This window comes from Myotis lucifugus, unplaced genomic scaffold (genome assembly GCF_000147115.1).
Source record: "Myotis lucifugus unplaced genomic scaffold, Myoluc2.0 scaffold_1, whole genome shotgun sequence".
NCBI lineage: Eukaryota > Metazoa > Chordata > Mammalia > Chiroptera > Vespertilionidae > Myotis > Myotis lucifugus.
The window spans coordinates 553,124-572,261 of NW_005871049.1; the positions used below are offsets into that span (position 1 = coordinate 553,124).

Here is a 19,138-nt window from a genome sequence, read left to right on the forward strand (position 1 = left end):
CAACTTAAGTTTTGGAAAAAGAATCATTCTCATTTAAGCCACATTTTGAAGATATTTTTTAGTAGCAACAGACTATAACAGAAAATAATAGATGGTATAGAAAATCAATGTATACCCAACTGAAGAAAAAAATATTGTGACTGATGGCAGAAGGGAGGTCTGGGGAGAAAGAGGAAAAATATCTCCTAATAAATAAGGTAAAAAGTTCCAGGTTTTTACATTTTTAAATCTCTATATCTTCTTCCTACCACCATCATGTGTGGGGAAATATAGTAGAATTAGGTTGGCTGAAAGTGACTTGGATCATTTGTCATGCTGTAGTGACCGTGTGTGGAGAAATAAATATGTGTCCAAATAACCTGCAGAAAAATAAATCTTTGATACTAAGAAGAAAATTTGGAACAAATCACAGAAAAGGATTTTAAGTCCATGATAAGTCCCCCAAATTAAAAAAAATTAAATATTATTCAGATATATATCAAACTATCTTATTTTTTAAAAGCCTGCTCCAAAATAAGCATCTGCTGTTCTGTTCAATGTTTATGGAAATTAGGATGCTTAAAGAATAGCTGTATTTGTTTATAAGCACCATTCCTAATCCTGTACAGAGACTACTCAAGAATCCACTTCTTTCTCTGGCCGGGTAGCTCAGTTGATTAGGTGTCGTCCCATACACCAAAAGGTTGCTGGTTCAATTCCAGGTCAGAGCGCATGCCACATGCCCTGGGGGTGTGCAGAAGGTGGCTGATCGATGTTTTGCTCTCACATCAATGTTTTTCTTTCTCTTTCCCTCTCCCTTCCTTCCTCTCTAAAAATCAATAAAAAATCTTAAACTAAAAAAAGAATCCATTTCTTTAATTTGTGTTGGGGACACTACAAACCATTTTCCCATTTTTGTACTGACAATTTCTTGGAGGCTTGTCTGGGGGTTGCACACTACCAGTTTCAGTTCCAGTTTTTCTAATAACTACCTTTATGTATTTGAGCATTTTCATTAACCTGAAATGTCTCCATTTCATTTATTTAGCATGTATTTTAATGAATTCCTACTGGAAACAATAAACTCCATTACATTGAAATGTGTATTTCTATGATGTAACTACATAACAAGATTTCTACCCATTTTTTTTATATAAAACTCTGTGGAGAATTTAACATCCCTGAGTGTGTATTAGAAGTGTAGCAAGACAAGAGGGTACAAGGAGAGGTGGGCTGCTTGCTCTTCAAGGTCATTTATGGTACTGACATAATAAGCACTCAATAAAACATTTAAAATCAGTAAACAAACCAATGAAATAACAAATATATACAACTATTAGAAAAAGCTCTAGCAAATCATTAAACTAACTTAGGCATGAGCCTTCCTTCTTGAACAGCTTGTTCATAAAGAACTACATCTTTGAGGTGTAATTCAGGCTGGGCTCTCAGGTCAGAACAAGGCAGGATAGTCAGACCCAAGGAAAACTCCTTGACAAGTAGAATAGGGAAACTGAGACAGATTGCTGAACAAACTAGCTGAGCAACTTACAGCCACATACAGAAGGTCACCAGGGTGGAAAGCCCCAGGTGCCTAGCAACGGGCAAAACTGGCGCCGGACCTTGCCCCAGGGTGGCCTTTCCTCCCCTGGCATATTGCTGGTCATGCAGTTTAGACTCCCCTGACTTTTCCTCCCTAGAGGTAACATCTAGGCCTCAGTTGCATTTCAGCTCCAAGTCCAGAAAAGTAGCAAAACCACTCATGGCACCGTACCCTGGCACTGACCAATCAGTGGAGACCACAATCCTGGAAGGGCACACCTGGAAAAGCAGGTGAATATTCTATTGAGATTCTCCCCTAAGCATCCAGCCTTTAAAAACCCTCAAGGTGGAGGGCCCAGGTCTTTCTCTCCCTCCTGAGACCAGACCTCTGCCTTTCCCTCCCCGCCCCCCTTTTCACCCTGCAGGTGTGCATCTCCTAAACTCTAAGGGACCCCATGGGATTTGCAAGCAGGGGAGCAGTGGGCAGCAGAAGCTCATCCCAGGCTAAACCTCTGAACCTGTGGTCAAGGCCCCCTTTTCTCTGACTTCCAGAGAGCTGACAGCAGCCCCATGTGACTCACTTCTTTCGCATGTTTCTAGAGACCAAAGCAGCCGGCCCCGGCTCTCTCCTGTTGCTTCTTTTATCTTAGGCCCTTCCTTATTTCACTGTCCCCAGCTTTAATAAACGTACTCTCAAAGTCACCTGGGCTCGTATTGTGAACTCTTCCCTGCATAAAGTCAGAACCCACACACTACAGGCAGACCTGCTCTGGACCTGGTCCCTCCCTGTCCAGTAACATGACCACCGGCTCTGCCAGTCCTAACACCTACTAGCTTGGGGACCTTAAGAAAGTTACTTCTGGATTCTGGTTTCTTTATCTGAAAAATGAATTTGGTAATAGTTCTCACCTCATAGTGTTGTTGTGAAAATTCAATGGAATAATACATAGAAGGTGCTTAGCACAGCACCTGGTGTAGACAGTGGTCAATAAGTGTTAGTTATTTTTAATACAGTCTATCAGCTTAGCTAAAGCAAAGGATCAGATCTTTGACCTAAACCCTGACAATGGCAGACTACAAATATATGGGCTACAAACATCACATACCACCATACCTGATGAATGTTGTTAGAAAATGTTTTCCCAGAATCATACTATTCAGGACTGTGCTCTTCAGAAGGAAACATATGATTGCTGACCTTGTTTCCTATTATCTGCCCAGACTTTTCTGCTTGGCATCCTTTTTGCCCTGCTTTTTCCCTCCCAAAACTCACCCACAGATGGTAAGTGAATTCCCCAAAGATTTTTATATTAGAAAAGAGAATAGGAATTTAGTTAAGTAGTCTTTTGTGCTTTAGAGGAGTATTTCACACTGTTTTCCTGGTGACTACTAACAAATAGGAAATTGGCACAACTGAAGAGAGCCCATCCTGTGAGCACCTGGACCATAATTTACAGTCAGAGGCATCAATTAAAGCAGCAGAGAGACGCTTCAGTAATTATGAAATCTTCTGAAAGTGAAATAGGCAATTAGTGGATTTCCATCTTATTTGTAAATCTTCATGGGAAACTCAAGTGTATTCAATTCTTCCACTTGCAATTATAGGGCTAATTAACAGAATTGGTGGCGCTCTGTGTATGATAATGACACTTAGTTGTTGGCTGGAAAACCAAGTGCAAATGAAATTTAACTCAACATGAAAATAGGGCACATTGAAGAAGGGGTGAGAAGAGGTGCTGGCAATTAAATATTAAACAGTGACACACAATATATGCTGATAGTTTGCCTGGACATTTATGTGCCAAGTATTGTTATTCAATGGGACAGTTATTTATAGTCTGACAAGCATTAAACTTTCACAGGCCTAAACGACAGCTCAGGTATATTTTCTAAAAAGTTCTAGATATTTTTGGCAACCAATATAACATGAAATCATTCAACCATGCTTTATTGTGATAGATGCTTGAAATCCAAAGATGAATAAAATGTAGTCTACGCCTCTGATATCAAAATTGAGTAAAAAGAGACACAGATATGCCAGCACCATAATCATTCATATTCTCTACCTGAACATTCTTTTCACCTTCTTGCTCTACCCTCCTTGCTCTAACCCTCTCTGCCATGAGGGCTTCACTTTCCCTGGAACCTTCTCTCCTAAAAACTCAGCACCATCAAGTAGAGAAATTCAGTAGGTCTCTTAACCGCCACTGCACATATTTCCCTTCTCTCCTCCACAAAACACCCAGTTTTGAATTTTCCATCATCAAATTATACCTACTATCCCTCCTTGTCACAGTCAACTATGGCAACCCTGGACCATTGTTCCTCAATTCTTGACAAATTTAGCCCCTGGTTCCTCTAAGTGTCTTCACTACTGTCATAATTCTTTATCATGTCAACATCCACAAAAACTAACCTTCCAATACTTTGGCTTCTCAAATCCTTAACCTCTTACCTCTAATAATATAAAAATTCATCACTACTTTACCTCACCCCTTCTCTCATAAGCCATACTCTCTATCTTCCAATAAATGCAACCAATAATCTCAATTTCCAATAACCCATCCTATGACGACTAGCTTCTATCATTATTCCAACTCACTCTTTTAGTGTCACCACAACTATTCAACCCCTCTAGAATCAACAGTTGATTAATCTAATCATTATTTTAACTAATGCCCTTCCTTCCTTCCTTCCTTCCTTCCTTATTTAGCTTAAAATCCATGGTATTTTATTGTAATCTTTATAATAATCTACACCCTCAACTATTGCCACTCACCTGCTCACTCATTCAGTTTTTGAAAACATATCTGTAAATACATTCAACTCTCCACATGCACGGTTGAATAAGTTGGGAGAAACAAATGCTTTCCACATTATTCTTACCACCTCAAGTTCTCAGGTCAAAATATGTGAGGTCATCTCTGACTCTTATCTTTCTCTCAACATCCCCGCATCCACTTCAACAGCAAATCCTGTTGACTCTAAAACACACCCAGCACCTAAACACTTCTTACCACTCCCACTCGTACTGCTGCCATCCTAACCCAAGCCATCATGTGTCCTCCGTGGATGAAAGGATTCCTGCTTCCTGCACTGCTCCACGATGGTATTGTCAACACACCATCCTCTACTACTCTCCTGGCTTACTGCCTACCAACCATTCTCAACTTCTTGTTATCCTTAGAGTTATCCAGGCACAAGTCAGGACCTTATTGCACTGACTTTTCCCTCTGTCTGAAATGCCCTTTCCCCAAAGAGCCACATGGCGCACATCCTGAGATTGGATGGTATTTATAGTATCAAAATTAAGAAAATGGGAACCAGCCCAGTGTGGCTCAGTGGGGTGTCATCCCAGCACCAAGAGGTCACTGGTTCCATTCCCGGTCAGGACACATGCCGGGGTTGTGGGCTCGATCCCCGTGGGAGGTGTGCAAGAGGCAGCGGATTGGTGTTTGTTTCTCTCTCATTGGTTTCTCGTTCATCATTCCTCTTTCTCTAAAAAAAAACCCAATAAAACCGTATTTTTTTTAAAAAAGAAAAGAAAATGGGAACCAATGAATGGTTTAGAGAAGAGACAGCAAGAACTTGTGGATGGCCAATTTAGCTAGGAGGCGTGAAAAGAAAAGCCAAAAGAATCAAATATGGGGAAAGATGTTATAAAAAAAAATTCAAGAAAGAGGATGTCCTGTTATACCCCTGAAATGATCTCTTTAATTGGAAGGCATGTCTTTAAAAATATAGATGGATCAAGCAGAAAATAGTCACATAGCAAAATGACACTTTAAAATAATACATTTGGTTTAAATTAGTGTCACAATTTTTTGTTTGTTTGGTTTTGTATGGAAGATAACAGGGTTGAGGGGGAGCTCCAATCTAAAGATTTGACACCTAAGAATAACAATTATTTCATCTAGTTACTCAAAGGCATTCATTTCCTTCCCATATCCCTCCAATTTATATCCTATGAACAACTTCAACTCTTCTAAATAAACATTTCTACCCCCAAAAGTCTGTTTAATATAAATATTCCAAATTCATGCTTTATTTTGCAGCTATTTGAGAAGTTGGGGGAGAGAATAAAATTTTATCTCAAAGAGTCATCCAATTAGACAATATCTAAGTATCCACTGCATGCAAACCATTCTATTAAGTTTGTGTAAGATATGCCAATTTTATAAATAGCCTCTCCATGCAAACTATAATACAAAAGAGAACTACAGAGACATAAATAATAAAACACAGAAAATGGTATATTCATAGAGAAGTTTATAGGATACTAAATGATTGTGAAACTTAATGGAAACAGAACTATTTGCCTAGTGGAATTAAAGGAGACTTTAGGAAGGGGACTATTTTGCTGTTGTTAGCATTCCTCCTTGTGAGTTTTAGCAAACTATAATGTGATTACTTTAGTAAATAACCAACTCCCACCCAAAGTCACTACAACTTGTGTTGTACAATATGCATATATACTAGGGGCCCAGTGCATGAATTCGTGCACCTTGAAAGGAACTGTGGGCCACAAGGTTGTGGTAGGAACAGGGGCAGGTCTTGGCCCATCCTCCACACCTCTGCCTGGCCCCTCCCACCACGCCCTCCCCACCCCCTATCTGCCCACAGCCCTGCTTCCACTGCCGCCACTCCCACTGTCACCACTCCCATGTGCTGATGGCGCCCAGCTCCGCTCACACCTGCTGATGGTGCGGAGCAATTGGGGCCGGCGCCAGCAGTGGGTGCAAGCAGTGGCTGCTGCCCCAATCACCCCTCAGGAGCAGGGGGAGGTGGAGAAGCCCTCAGGGGTGATTGTGGCCAGCAGCCGCCATTAGCTCCCGCTGATGGTGCCGAGTGTTCAGGACTTGCACTGGGCACCGGCAGCGGGTGCGAGCTGGGCCAGCACTGGCAGTAGGTGTGAGTGCCGGGAGGGACTGCGGTGTGTGGGAGCAAAGAATTTTCAGTAACCACCAGAGGCTCGCCCCAATGACAGCAACTGGCACCCCGCCTTGGTCTGGTGTCCCTGCTCACCTGCTCTACCATCCCGCCGCGGCCAATGCCCACCATGTTCCACACACACCCCCTGGTAGTCATAGTGACCAGTTCCGGTGTTCGGTCTATTTGCATATTAGCCTTTTATTATATAGGATGTGTTTTGTTTTATTGGTTAATCCTCACCCAAAGGATATTTTCCCACTGATTTTTAGAGAGAGTGGAAGGGAGGGGGAGAGACAGCGAGAGAGAAACATCCATGTGAGAGAGTGACATTGATTGGTGGCTTCCCACTTGAGCCCCAAGTGATTGAGTCTGCAATCGAGGCAAATGCCCTTGACCAGAATAGAACCCAGGACCCTTCAGTCCGAGGGCTGACACTCTATCCACTGAGCAAACTGGCTAGGGAACAAAATATATTTTAAAATAATAAAAATGAAATATAGGCAGGATGGGACACTGAAGTGTTACCTCGCCAAATTCTAAAGCACTATTATGCAACACATTTCTGATATTATCAGGTCACTGGAAAGAAACCTAGTGGCAGGCCTGGCTGGCAGAAGTCCAGTCTAGGACTAAACAACACCCTCAGTGAAGCAGTCACCATGAGCCTATGACAGACCCTAGTTCTGAACATGTGCTAAGCAGGGTCAGAACTGGGGGGTGCTGTGTGCTCACCGGGCAGCCTGCATTTTAGGCCTTTTCCTGGTCTGAAGAAGAGGACTTTATTTTCTTCATGGAAAAATTAGATTATATACTGAAAACCACCTAAAAATGTCAAATTGCTTACGCAAGTTAAATACAAATCATAAAAATGAACGAGTAGACTAAGTAAATCTTACCCAGGGAGGTAAAGGGTGGAAGGGAATATTAGAGTTGTGGGGAAGCTGTGCTTGGGTTTTTCCTCACATTCTTTTTGTGGCAGTCAAGCCCTACTGTCCCTAACAGTCAAGTTCCATTTTGTTTTGGAGACCACTCTCCCAAAACCTGTGGCTCCACAACAGTATGGAAATAACATGGGGCTTGCAGTAAGGGGTCCTGAGTTCAAACTTCATCTCTACTCAGTTGTGGACCTTTGGACAAGTCTCTTAGCTCTCATGCTCCTTAGTTCTCTTTTTATTCAAAAGGAGGAAGGTTGGCCAAGCAGTTTCTGTGGCCCCATCACGTGCTATCATTTGGGGGGTAACACAAGATTATAGGCAGAGCATTCCGGAATAACACCTAGCATAGCTGTGTGTGAAATCGATAGGAATAGAACTCAATAAGCACCTCTGTATCCTCTACAGGGGTGGGGAACCTTTTTGCTGCAGAGGGCCATTTGGATATTTGTAACTTCACTCTCGGGCCATACAAATTATCAACTTAAAACTGAGCCTGCTATATTTGATCAAACATTTAATGAACTCACCCCTAATGCCTTGGCAGGGCCAGACCAAATGATTTCACAGGACTTATCAGGCCCGAGGGTTGGACTTTTCCCACCACTGCTCTAGGATACGATAAAAGACAGAAAATCATGAATAGGGATATTTAAAAGGAAGTGATGATTAGCAGAACCTCCAACAGAAGTATCAGAAAAAGCGGGTTTGAGGAAGTATGGAGAAGTGAGGGCAAAAATTCCTGACTTTTTGTGTTGGTAGTTTCAGGACACGGTATGTCCAATTTTTGGTTTATTTTCCATGGTAGAAGCCAGTATGTGTTTGGGAACAATGAATTAATTAGTGCAACACAACTGAAAGCACATTGGGGAGATCTTAGTATAATATAAAGCAGCATGAACAAGAAAACTGTTTAGAATTAGGACAATACGGGCCCTGAACCAATGTGACAAGGGAGGGTACCCTGTGTGAACCAGACATTTCAGTTTACTAAGCTGGAATCTCACCAAACTGCAGGCGCCGATGAATAGCTGTGACTAAATGATGATGCTAGGCCATAAATTTAGGAACATATTAACAAATTGGATCAAATGCCAAACGAGAAGTTCATCTTTCTCTGATCTTTTTATACTGTGGTGAAACAGAAGCCATAGCTGAGGTATCTTACACTTAACCAGCTTTTCTTTTAGGGACAGTCTTAGGTCCTCTGTGATCTCTACCCGTTTCTCAGAGGCACCCAAGAACAAAAGCTGTCCCAGGGAAGAGCCACATGCAGGGTGGACCTCAGTAAGCTCCACACAAGCAGCTACCTCATTTTACATGAAGAGCTTTAAAATCCCTGCAATCAGCCCGGCCGGTGTGGCTCCGTAGTTGAGCGTCGACCTATGAACAGGAGGTCACGGTTGGATTCCCGGTCTGGGCACATGACTGGGTTGTGGGCTCAATCCCCAGTGTGGGGTGTGCAGGAGGCAGCCAATTAATGATTCTTTCTCATTATTATTGTTTCTATTTCTCTCTTCCTCTCCCTGCCTCTCTGAAATCAGTAAATATATTTAAAAATAAAACAAAATCCCTGTCATCAGAATTGTCTTCGGAAAGGAACAGAAGAAGGGCCGCTGTCCTTCCTGGCTTTTTTATTTTTATTTTGCCTGTTTGCTTTGCTTTTATAAGCATGAGACAGAGAGCTGAGAGCTACTACAAATTCTTCAATGAGTTTTCAAACATTGCTAAGGGAGTACTTTGCAAGCCAGTTAGTTCTAAATGTCAAATTTGTTGGCCAGCAACAATGCCCATCTTCCTTCAAAGTGAATTTATTCTTCCAAAATAACAAACACCAAGTTTACATATTAAAGGCAAACCCAAACAAGCATCACAAAAAGCAACCGATTTTGAAATAAATTCAATTGTTCTGAGGCATTTGCATCTGTTGACTCAGTAGTAGCAAAATAATGGACTTCTTCCAGATGAATGAGTTCCAGAAAGCAAGTTCCATTTACCGCATAGGCAGGGGAACATTGCACACAAAGTAAAGAAAAGAAGAAAAAGAAACCTGCCAACGGATGTATGCAAAGTAGAAGACATGGACCCCTGACTGTTCAAAATAAAAAATATTCCTCCAGGCAGCTACTCAGAGAGGCACCTCCTTAAACTTAACACAAAGGCGCATCCAAAGAAGGGAAAGAAAACAGTGTTTCTCATGCTCCATGATTATTTGGTAACCTTTCCAGCCTTTTCTGTTCTCACGGTGAATGACTTTGGTTGGACTTAACTTTCTAGACCCTGAAAGTTATTCGGAAGAATTCTGGGAGCAGCCCTTGCCCTGGGGAACCCTGTCAGATTTAATTCTAGAGGAAGATTAAGGCATCTGCAGACTTAAACATCATATGTTCACTGTGTAAAATGTGAAGGCAATGAGTAGCAGACAAGACTTTCATCTGTTTCCCAAATAAAGTAAAATTATTTGAACTGTTTTCTAAATTCTTAACATGTGTCATAGAAGTAGGTTTGCTCCTGAAACATGCCTAGAGCAAGTCAAGACCATTTCAAACCGCCTCCTTTATTCCAAACCCAAAACGGATGGCTGATGAAGAATTGGAGCAATAAATAGACCTCACCTCTAGTCATGGCTCAGCTACTGGATAATTGTGTGCAAATTCCTTAACCTCAATTTCTCCATGTAAAATGGACCTATACCTATGAGATACATCTGCTGTGGGGACAGGAAATAATATGTATAAAACACCTGGCATGTTGTTGACAGAGTATGGGTAGCTAAAAATAATTGCTAATATGTTAATGATGAAAATATTTTAAATGTAAAATGGTCTCCAGCTCAAATGCCAAGACAATAGTGTTCTGCCTTCGTTAGCACATCTCTGTGTTAATTTGACAAGCCTCCCACAATTCCTCTTTCTTTTTTTATTCTAGAAAATTTATAGATTTATTTCTTATCTTTCATTTTATTTTATATTTTAAATAAATTTATTGGGGTAACATTGATTAATAGGATCATATATGTTTCAAGTGTACATTTCTATGATATGTGATCTGTATGTTGTATTCTGAGTCCACCACCCCAAGTCAAACCATCTTCCATGACCATATATTAGGCCTCCTCTACCCCCTCAACCCCACCCTCCAACCCCTTCCCTCTGATAACCACCACACTGTTGTCTGTGCCCATGAGTTTCAGTTTTATATCCCACATGAGTGAAATATGCTTAACTTTTCATGACTGACTTATTTCACTTAGCATGATGTTCTCAAGGTCTACCCATGTTATCACAAATGGCAGTATGTTGTCTTTTCTTCCAGCTGAGTAATATTCCATTGTATATATGTATCACATGGTCTTCATGCAATACTCTATTGTAGGACACTTTGGTTGTCTCCATGTCTTGGCCACTATGAATAATGCTGCAATGAACATAGGGACACATACATCTTTGCGAATACATGTTTTTGAGTTTTTCAGTTATATATGAAGGAGAAGGATTGCTGGGTCATATGGTAATTTTTTGAGGAGCCGTCACACTGATTTCCATAGTGGCTATATCAGTCTACATTCCCACCAGCAGTGAATGAGAGTTCTCGTTTTTCCACAACCTCTCCAACACTTGTAATTCTTGTCTTGTTGATAACAGTCATTTTAACAGGTGTGAGGTGGTATCTCATTGTAGTTTTGATTTGCATTTCCCTAATACCTAGTAAAGTTGAACATCTTTTCACATATCTGTTGGCCATTTATGTGTCTTCTTGGGAGAGGTGTCTGTTCTGATCCTCTGCCCAGTTTTTAATTGGATTTTTTGTTTGGTGTTGAGTTTTATGAGTTCTTTATATATTTTGGATATTAAACCTTTGTCAGAGCTGTTCTTTGCAAATATCATCTCTCATTTGGTCAGTTGCCCTTTTGTTTTATTGTTGGTTTCTTTTGCGTGCAGAAGCTTTTTAAAAAATATATCTTTATTGATTTCAGAGAGGAAGGGAGAGGGGGCGAGAGCGATAGAAACATCAATGATGAGAGAGAATCATTGGTTGACTGCCTCTGAGCCCACAACCCGGGCATGTGCCCTGACTGGGAATCAAACTGTGACCTCCTGCTTCATAGGTTGAAGCTCAACCACTGAGCCACTTCAGCCAGGTGATGTGCAGAAGCTTTTTAGTTAGATAGGGTCACATTTATTTATTTTTGCCTTTAATTCCCATAATTCATGAAATGTTCTTTATGACCAAGGTCCATAAGTTCAGTACCTATATTTTTTCTATGTAATTTGTTTCAGATCTTATACTTATGTCTTTGAGCCATTTTGAATTAATTTTTCTACATGGGGACAAACTGTAATCTAGTTTCATTCTTTTGCATGTGGCTTTCCAATTTTCCCAGCACCATTTATTAAAAAGGCTTTCTTTTTTCCATTGTGTGGTTTTGGCTTCTTTATCGAAAATTATCTGCCACATACACATGGTTTTATTTCTGGGCTCTCCATTCTGTTCCATTAATCCATATGTCTGCTTTTCTGCCAATACCATGCTATTTTGATTACCATAACCTTGTAGTATAATTTGAAGTCAGATAGTATGATACCACTGGCTATGTTCTTTTTTCTCAGGATTTCTTTGGCTATTTAGGATCTTTTATAGTTCTATACAAATCTACTTATTTTTTTTTCTGTTTCTTTTAAAAAAATGACATTGGGGTTTTGATGGAGATTGCATTAAATTTGTATATTGCTTTAGGTAATATGGCCATTTTACTACCTGGTATGTTGATTCTTCCAATCCATGAACACGAAATATCTTTCATTTTGTTGTGTTTTTTTCCAGTCTCTTTTAATAATGCTTTGTAGTTTTCAGTATATAGGTCTTTCACATCCTTTGTTAAGTTTATTCCTAGGTATTTTATTTTTTGGTTGCAATTGCAAAATAATTTTTTTTCATTTATTTTTCTGCAGTTTCATTGTTAGTATACAGGAAAGCAGTAGATTATTTTGGTACATTGATTTTGTATCCTGCAACTTTACTGTATTTGGTTATTCTAATAGTTTTTTTGTTGTCTTCACAGTTTTCGATATGCAGAATCATGTGATATGCAAAAAGTGACACTTTTCCATCTTCCTTCCCAATTTGGATGTCTTTTATTCCTTTCTCTTCTCTGATTGCTCTGTGTAGTACTTCCAGAACTATGTTGAATAAGAGTAATGAGAATGGCCATCCTTGTTTTGTTCCTGATTTTAGAGGAAAAGCTTTCAGTTTTTCACCACTGAGTATGATATTGGCTGAGGGTCTGTCTATATGACCTTTATTATGTTGAGTTACTTTCCTCCCATACCAATTTTATTGAGTGTTTTATTCATAAATTGATGATGTAACTTATCAAATGTTTTCTGTATCTGTTGATAAGATCATATGATTTTTATCTTTAGTTGCCTGCTGAGTGAATGAAATGAAGGAAAACTATAAATAAAATCTGACCAAATCTTTGGGATCATGTGATTAGAAAAATAAGGGTACATCTGAGAAGAAGTTGAGCAGAGGTGCTGTGTGTGACATGCTGATGTAGCCACAAGGGGAAGGCTGTGGGAGAGGATAAGAAAAGAGGGCAGTAAACATATGTGATAAAAACTCAAGTTTAAAGTATGTTAAATTTGAGAGGTTGAATAAACATTTTTATATGAATATTTCCATCAACAGATTTAACACTGAAGAAGATACAAAGAGAAAACAAGCCAAGAACTATAGATGATTCCATTATTAGTCTTTTTATACTTACAAAAAAAGGCATTGTTAATCAACAAATGCAAAAATTTAATGTAATTTTTTGCCATCAGCTCTGAAAATGAATAAAAAGCTATAAATAGTAATGATTTATTGAGCTATGCTATCAATGACAAATATTAATTTATGGGATTATTTATAACATTTTTCTTTCAAAAACGGCACATTTTCTGTATTTTTTTTTATAAGGAGTTACCTAAAGGAAACAATGATACCAGTAACAACAATTATTGTTTAATTACCTGACAGTAACTGTGGATGTTATTTAATAGTAATTATGACATATAATGTCATAAGCTCATAATATTTTTTAAAATAGTTTCAGAAATCATATCATTTTATACAGTCTAAGACTTAAGCCTCCCCATAATTTCAGGTGGTTTCCTTTAAAGGAAATATTAGCAAACACATACTAGTACATAGTGTTTGCATGTAGCAGGCATTATTCTATGTGTTTTTTGTGTATTGACTCATATGATTCTCTGAACAATTCTATCAAGCAGATATAACTATTGTTCCTAGTTTATATATGAGGGCATTGGGACACAGAGCAGTTAAGAATCTTGTCCTAGACCATAGCTGGTAGAATTTAAACCAGGATTTTACCCTTGATCCAAATCACTAAGCTATACTACTCAATATAATAATGCTTGTTATAAAGAAAGGCTGATACTCACTTTAGGAGAATGTGATAGGCATGTAGAGTTAGTTTCTTTTTTATTTAAGTAAAAACCAGCTGTAAAACAAACAGATCAACTATGAAAGTCAACCTTCCATTTATCCTTTGCTCTTATACTGAGATCAATGAAGATTAATCTTTGGCTCCTTTTGAAGTTCCTTTTGTTTCTTCCAAAGAAAATTTTGAAATTTCCTTTTTTTTCCCTTGCACAGTGCTACAGCCCAACTCTATCAAAGCTCTTTAAGCAAAAGAAAGAAAAATAGCCTAAAGATGGAACCACATTAAATGAAATGCTAACAAGAGGGCAGCATATGTTAAATCAAACTGAACACTAAGCTGTCAGATGAATTGCTCAAGTTTTTTAGTTGTTGTTTTTTCTAAGTTTCATTTCTGATGACCCAGAACTTTCTTTAACCAGCTGAGTCAGAGAGTTTGTTTAAGTGCCAAATCAATGCCATCAGATACTTTCTGGGTCAATGAATTACATCCAACTCAGAGAAGTTAAGATGTTCAGAGGAAAGAAATTACAGTATGAGGTTTTCAAGGCATGTCACATAAACCAAATCCTTAGATAGGGCATTAGAGACTTTCTTCTACCAGGGAAAGTATTAATAAGCACCAAATTCTAGGTAACATGAACTCTTGAGCTCAAAGAAAGAAAGAAAATCAACATCAATTCTCATCATCCTTCCAAATCATTCTACTGGCATCATTTTTCTCATATGTCATTTCTTGGTGTAGATGACCGGTTGCCACAATGACAGCTCTGCAGGGAAGGGATGAAAGTGCTGCTACCATCACCGTGAATGAGCTCAAGCACTGAATACATCATCTCTTTAAAATGCCCAGGCCCCACTGGCACCCAGCTTGGAAAATTGAGTCCACTCCCACCACAGTGCTTCTGGCTGCTGCCGCTGCTGTGCTACTAATGTCATATTCAAACTATCCTTTGGAACGTGGAGGGAACATAGGGCTACTGCTAGGATACTTGTGCCTTCTCATTTTCTGCCCTAAGACATTATTTGAGTCCAATAAATAGGTAAGACAGCTCTTCTAAGTAACAGCTGAAGAAACTCCCATGTCTCTTCTAATATTTCATCACCATACACACACACACAAAAGCCAAGGACTCAAGATGTTTCCCAGTTGTTCCCAGCTCTTCTTTCCAAATCCAACACTAAGAAGTGAAAACTTCAGCTCACAAGGAAAAATCTATACTCTGTGACAATAACAAATATATTTAGACACTACAGCCACGTATTATAAACTATAGAATGGAAACCACGGTCTTATCTTTATAACACTTTTGCAGACTGTCATATCCATAGTTAAAAATGACCATTTTGACAAGGGGCAAATACTAAGACCTACTGGGAGAGAGGAGGGCATGTCAAAATTACAGAATGGTTTTTCAAACAGTATTATGCAACTTACATTTGAAATAATCATTGAGAATCTGCTCAAGATGAGGGTCAGAACACAGGCTGCACTTCATTTTCTTGTCATAAATCCCTACAAATCTCAGAATAGACAGACCCACAAGTGACACGCCCAATACTTGATTGGAGTGGCGGGGTAGTCCTTTGCCTCTGCACACGCACTCGGGGTGAGGAAGAGATAACATGCTCTCCCAACCACATCTCCAGACCCTACTTGCCCCTTTGGAACAGTCAATGCCACAGGTGGCTGATCACATTTAGTAAGAGCAGAAAGCCCCCACATCTAGAAAACAAACTACCGGTATGCTTCCCCCAGCAGCACGGCCATGAGTCTGGCTACAATAAAATGTTTCAGTAGTCACACAATATTAACAGCTGGTATTTATTAATACTAAATACTTCATTGTTCTCATAACATTAAAACTTAATGCTTACTGAGTGGTAGGGATGGAGTGTATGCTAGATTGCCTTCCAAAAGCTTTGCATATCTTAATCATTTAAATCTCACAAAAACCCTATCGGTTGGGGGCTCTAATTGTCTTTAATTTATAGATGTGGAAAATGACACATAGAAATGTGAAGTCTCTAATCACATCCCAGGCCGTGGGGCTCTCTGGACCTCACACTCTTGACTACTTCACTAGACTTTTTCTTGAGCTAACAGGGAATCTCAATCACAAGGGTGAGCACACAGATATTTGAGGATAGCCAATGTCATGAAAAACAGACTAAACCGCTCAAGAATTTAGATCAAGTATAATTAATATCATCAGGGAAATAAGAGGCTCTAACATCCATAAGAAAGAATCAATTAGTTTCCAGATAAATGACAAAAATGATCATTGACATTTAAATCTTAATAGGTGAGCTGAGAGAGATTTGAAGATGGTGGTGTAGGTAAATGCCTGTACTCACCACCTCCCACAACCACATCAAATGGAAGGTCTACTACTAGAGAAGTAAGGCAGAAAGCACACTGAGACTGGTAGGAGGCACAGAGGTGCGGAATGGGCTGGTCCGGCACCCACGTGTGCTGCTTTTTTAATCAGACATAAACAGATGGAAGAACATACCATGTTCATGGATTGGTAGAATCAACATCATTAAAATGTCCATACTACCCAAAGCAATATATAGATTTAATGCAATCCCCATTAAAATACTAACGGCATATTTCACAGACCTAGAACGAACTCTCCAAAAATTCATCTGGAATAAAAAAAAGACCCCGAATAGCTGCAGCAATCCTGAGAAAGAAGAACAAAGTAGGAGGGATCTCAATATCAGATAGCAAGCTGTATTACAAAGCCACTGTTCTCGAAACTGCCTGGTACTGGCACAAGAACAGACATATAGACCAATGAAACAGAACAGAGAACCCAGAAATCAACCTAAGCCATTATGTTCAATTAATATTTGACAAAGGAGGCAAGAGCATACAATGGAGTCAAGACAGTCTCTTCAATAAATGGTGTTGGGAAAATTGGACAGATATCACCTTCCTCTGAACTTATAATGTTTGTCATTATACTACCAACTCAGCAGTTAATCATGGGATTGCTGTCCACTTCACCTCTTCTTCACTGTCTTTCATAGTTATCAAATTTTTTTTATTACGTATCATGGCTTTCAACTTGTCTCTTCTAGGCATTTTTTTTTTCTAGAATTGGAGCCTTTTCTAGTACTTAATGTTACGTGTTTATTGACTCGAGTCCATTTTACTCAGTCTTAGGTAGCTTTGAGAAAATGTAAGTGCTTCAGCTTTTCCATTTTCAAAATAGGGGTAGAAAGGAGCAATCAAAGCCTGTAGATAGCAGCTGATTATACCATTTAAGTGGTATTAAAGCATAGAAATCCAAGACTAAAGACATAGGCTCCACTAGAAGAGCCTGAAAAAAAAATCCCCAAGATTTCATTCAGCACTTCTTGATTGGGCAGAAATCTCTGTTTTTGTTTTGATTAGAATTTCTGCTTATATTTCTCAGAGCAGAGGAATCCATAAAATAAAAATTGTTACTATTGGTGGTGAACTGGTGTGAGTAGTGCCATGGGAACAAAGCTCTGCCACAAAATATTTCTTGATAATATTTTTATTAATGATAGCTCCAAAAGGAAAATCTCTACAATGGCTACCATGTAAGAGTTAAAGACGTAGTAGATGGAGAAGGTATCTGGTTCACTACGTAACCCCCCACTGTCTGTGGGAACTACATCCCCACATTGGGGTGAAGTATTCTCCAAAATACCTCATCGGTTTTGCATTTCATTTTCATCTCTGTCCCCTGAATAGGCCTTAAATGTTACCTCTGTCTTTGCCCAGATGCTTCCCCCTTTCTTCAAATGCCCGATTCTGCCTTATCCCTCTAGGTAGTCAAGCTTGCCCTCCTCACAGAAAATGTCTCTGTCCCTCCCTGAAGGTATTTATGACATCCTATTTATGATAGCTTTCTAGATCATTCTTTTGGGTAATATTAATTACATACTTCTGGTGTGGGTCTTCTTCTCTGGTATGTCATAATTTGGTTACAGTGTGAGCACTGTGGGCTACCATTGGCTCCCAATCAGTGGATTCATTAAGAAATGGGATTAGAAAAGTAAAGCAGGCTACAAAGCATCAAAACGTAATAGAATCCTATAGATAGATGCATAGTCTCTAAAGAGAACTTTAATTTTTTATAATTAAAGAACTTTAGTTTCTTTTTTATAATTAAATTACTGTTTTTGGTGATTTTTCAATTATGTTTCTTTTACTTTAGTTACTTATAGAAGCATCATATGAATATATATTTACCCTAAAAACAAATCCAACTTAAAAGAATTGCAAAGAATATAATATGAGGCCTGCCTCCCTGCAGCACCCACCGCCACTGCCACCCCCATTCACTCATCTCATCTCCACAGAGGTATCACTGTTAAGAAGTTACTATGCAGTGTTCCAAATCTTTTACTTAAAATTTACTTGTAAATATGAATATGTTTTAATTTTGTTAACAAAAACAAGATCATATTTTATAGTACTCTAAAACTTACATTTTCTGTGTAAGAATAGATTATCTTTCTATAGTACATATAAATATACCACATGCTTTGTAATAGCTGCATTAGTAGTCCAAAGATTATGTGTATCACATAATGCTACTATCACCTTATTGATGGGCACAAGTAGCTATTGCAGTAATGCTACAGTGAAAAAAGACAAATAGATTGTGGTGAATTCATTTGTCAGCTGAGTTTGGTGACAGTACTACCAGTTGGTTTGCCCAAGACTTAATGAGTCTTGCTTGCCTATATGGGTTTGTCAGTATTGAAAATGCGTCTACTATGTTCATGAGGGATATTGGCCTGTAATTCTCTTTCATTGTGATGTCTTTACCTGGTTTTGGTATTAGGGTGATGCTGGCTTCATAGAATGAGCTTGGAAGTGTTCCTTCCTCTTGAATTTTTTGTAGTAGTCTGAGGAGGGTAGGTTTTAGTTCTTCCTTGAATGTTTGGTAAAACTCCCCTGTGAAGCCGTCTGGCCCTGGGCTTTTGTTTGCTGGAAGCTTTCTGATGACTGCTTCAATTTCTTCCATAGTTATTGGCCTATTGAGGTTTTTAGATTCTTCCTGACTGAGTTTTGGAATGTTGTATTTTTCTAGGAATTTGTCCATTTCCTCCAGGTTGTCTAGTTTGTTGGAGTAGAGTTGTCCATAGTATTGTTTAACAATCATTTGTATTTCTGTGGGGTCTGTTGTTATTTCGCCTCTATCATTTCTGATTTGGTTTATTTGGGACCTCTCTCTTTGCTTCTTGGTGAGCCTGGCTAGGGGTTTGTCAATCTTGTTTATCCTTTCAAAGACCAGCTCTTGGTTTCATTGATTTTC

The 19,138-nt window shown here is 39.1% G+C and overlaps 1 protein-coding gene across 1 annotated transcript in view; it reads right to left on the reverse strand.

Annotated features, from left to right (window-relative positions):
* The window catches only part of CHSY3 (chondroitin sulfate synthase 3), a 232,088-nt gene that overhangs the window by 99,340 nt on the left and 113,610 nt on the right, over positions 1-19,138 (reverse strand). The gene's annotated exons all lie outside the window — the stretch shown is intronic.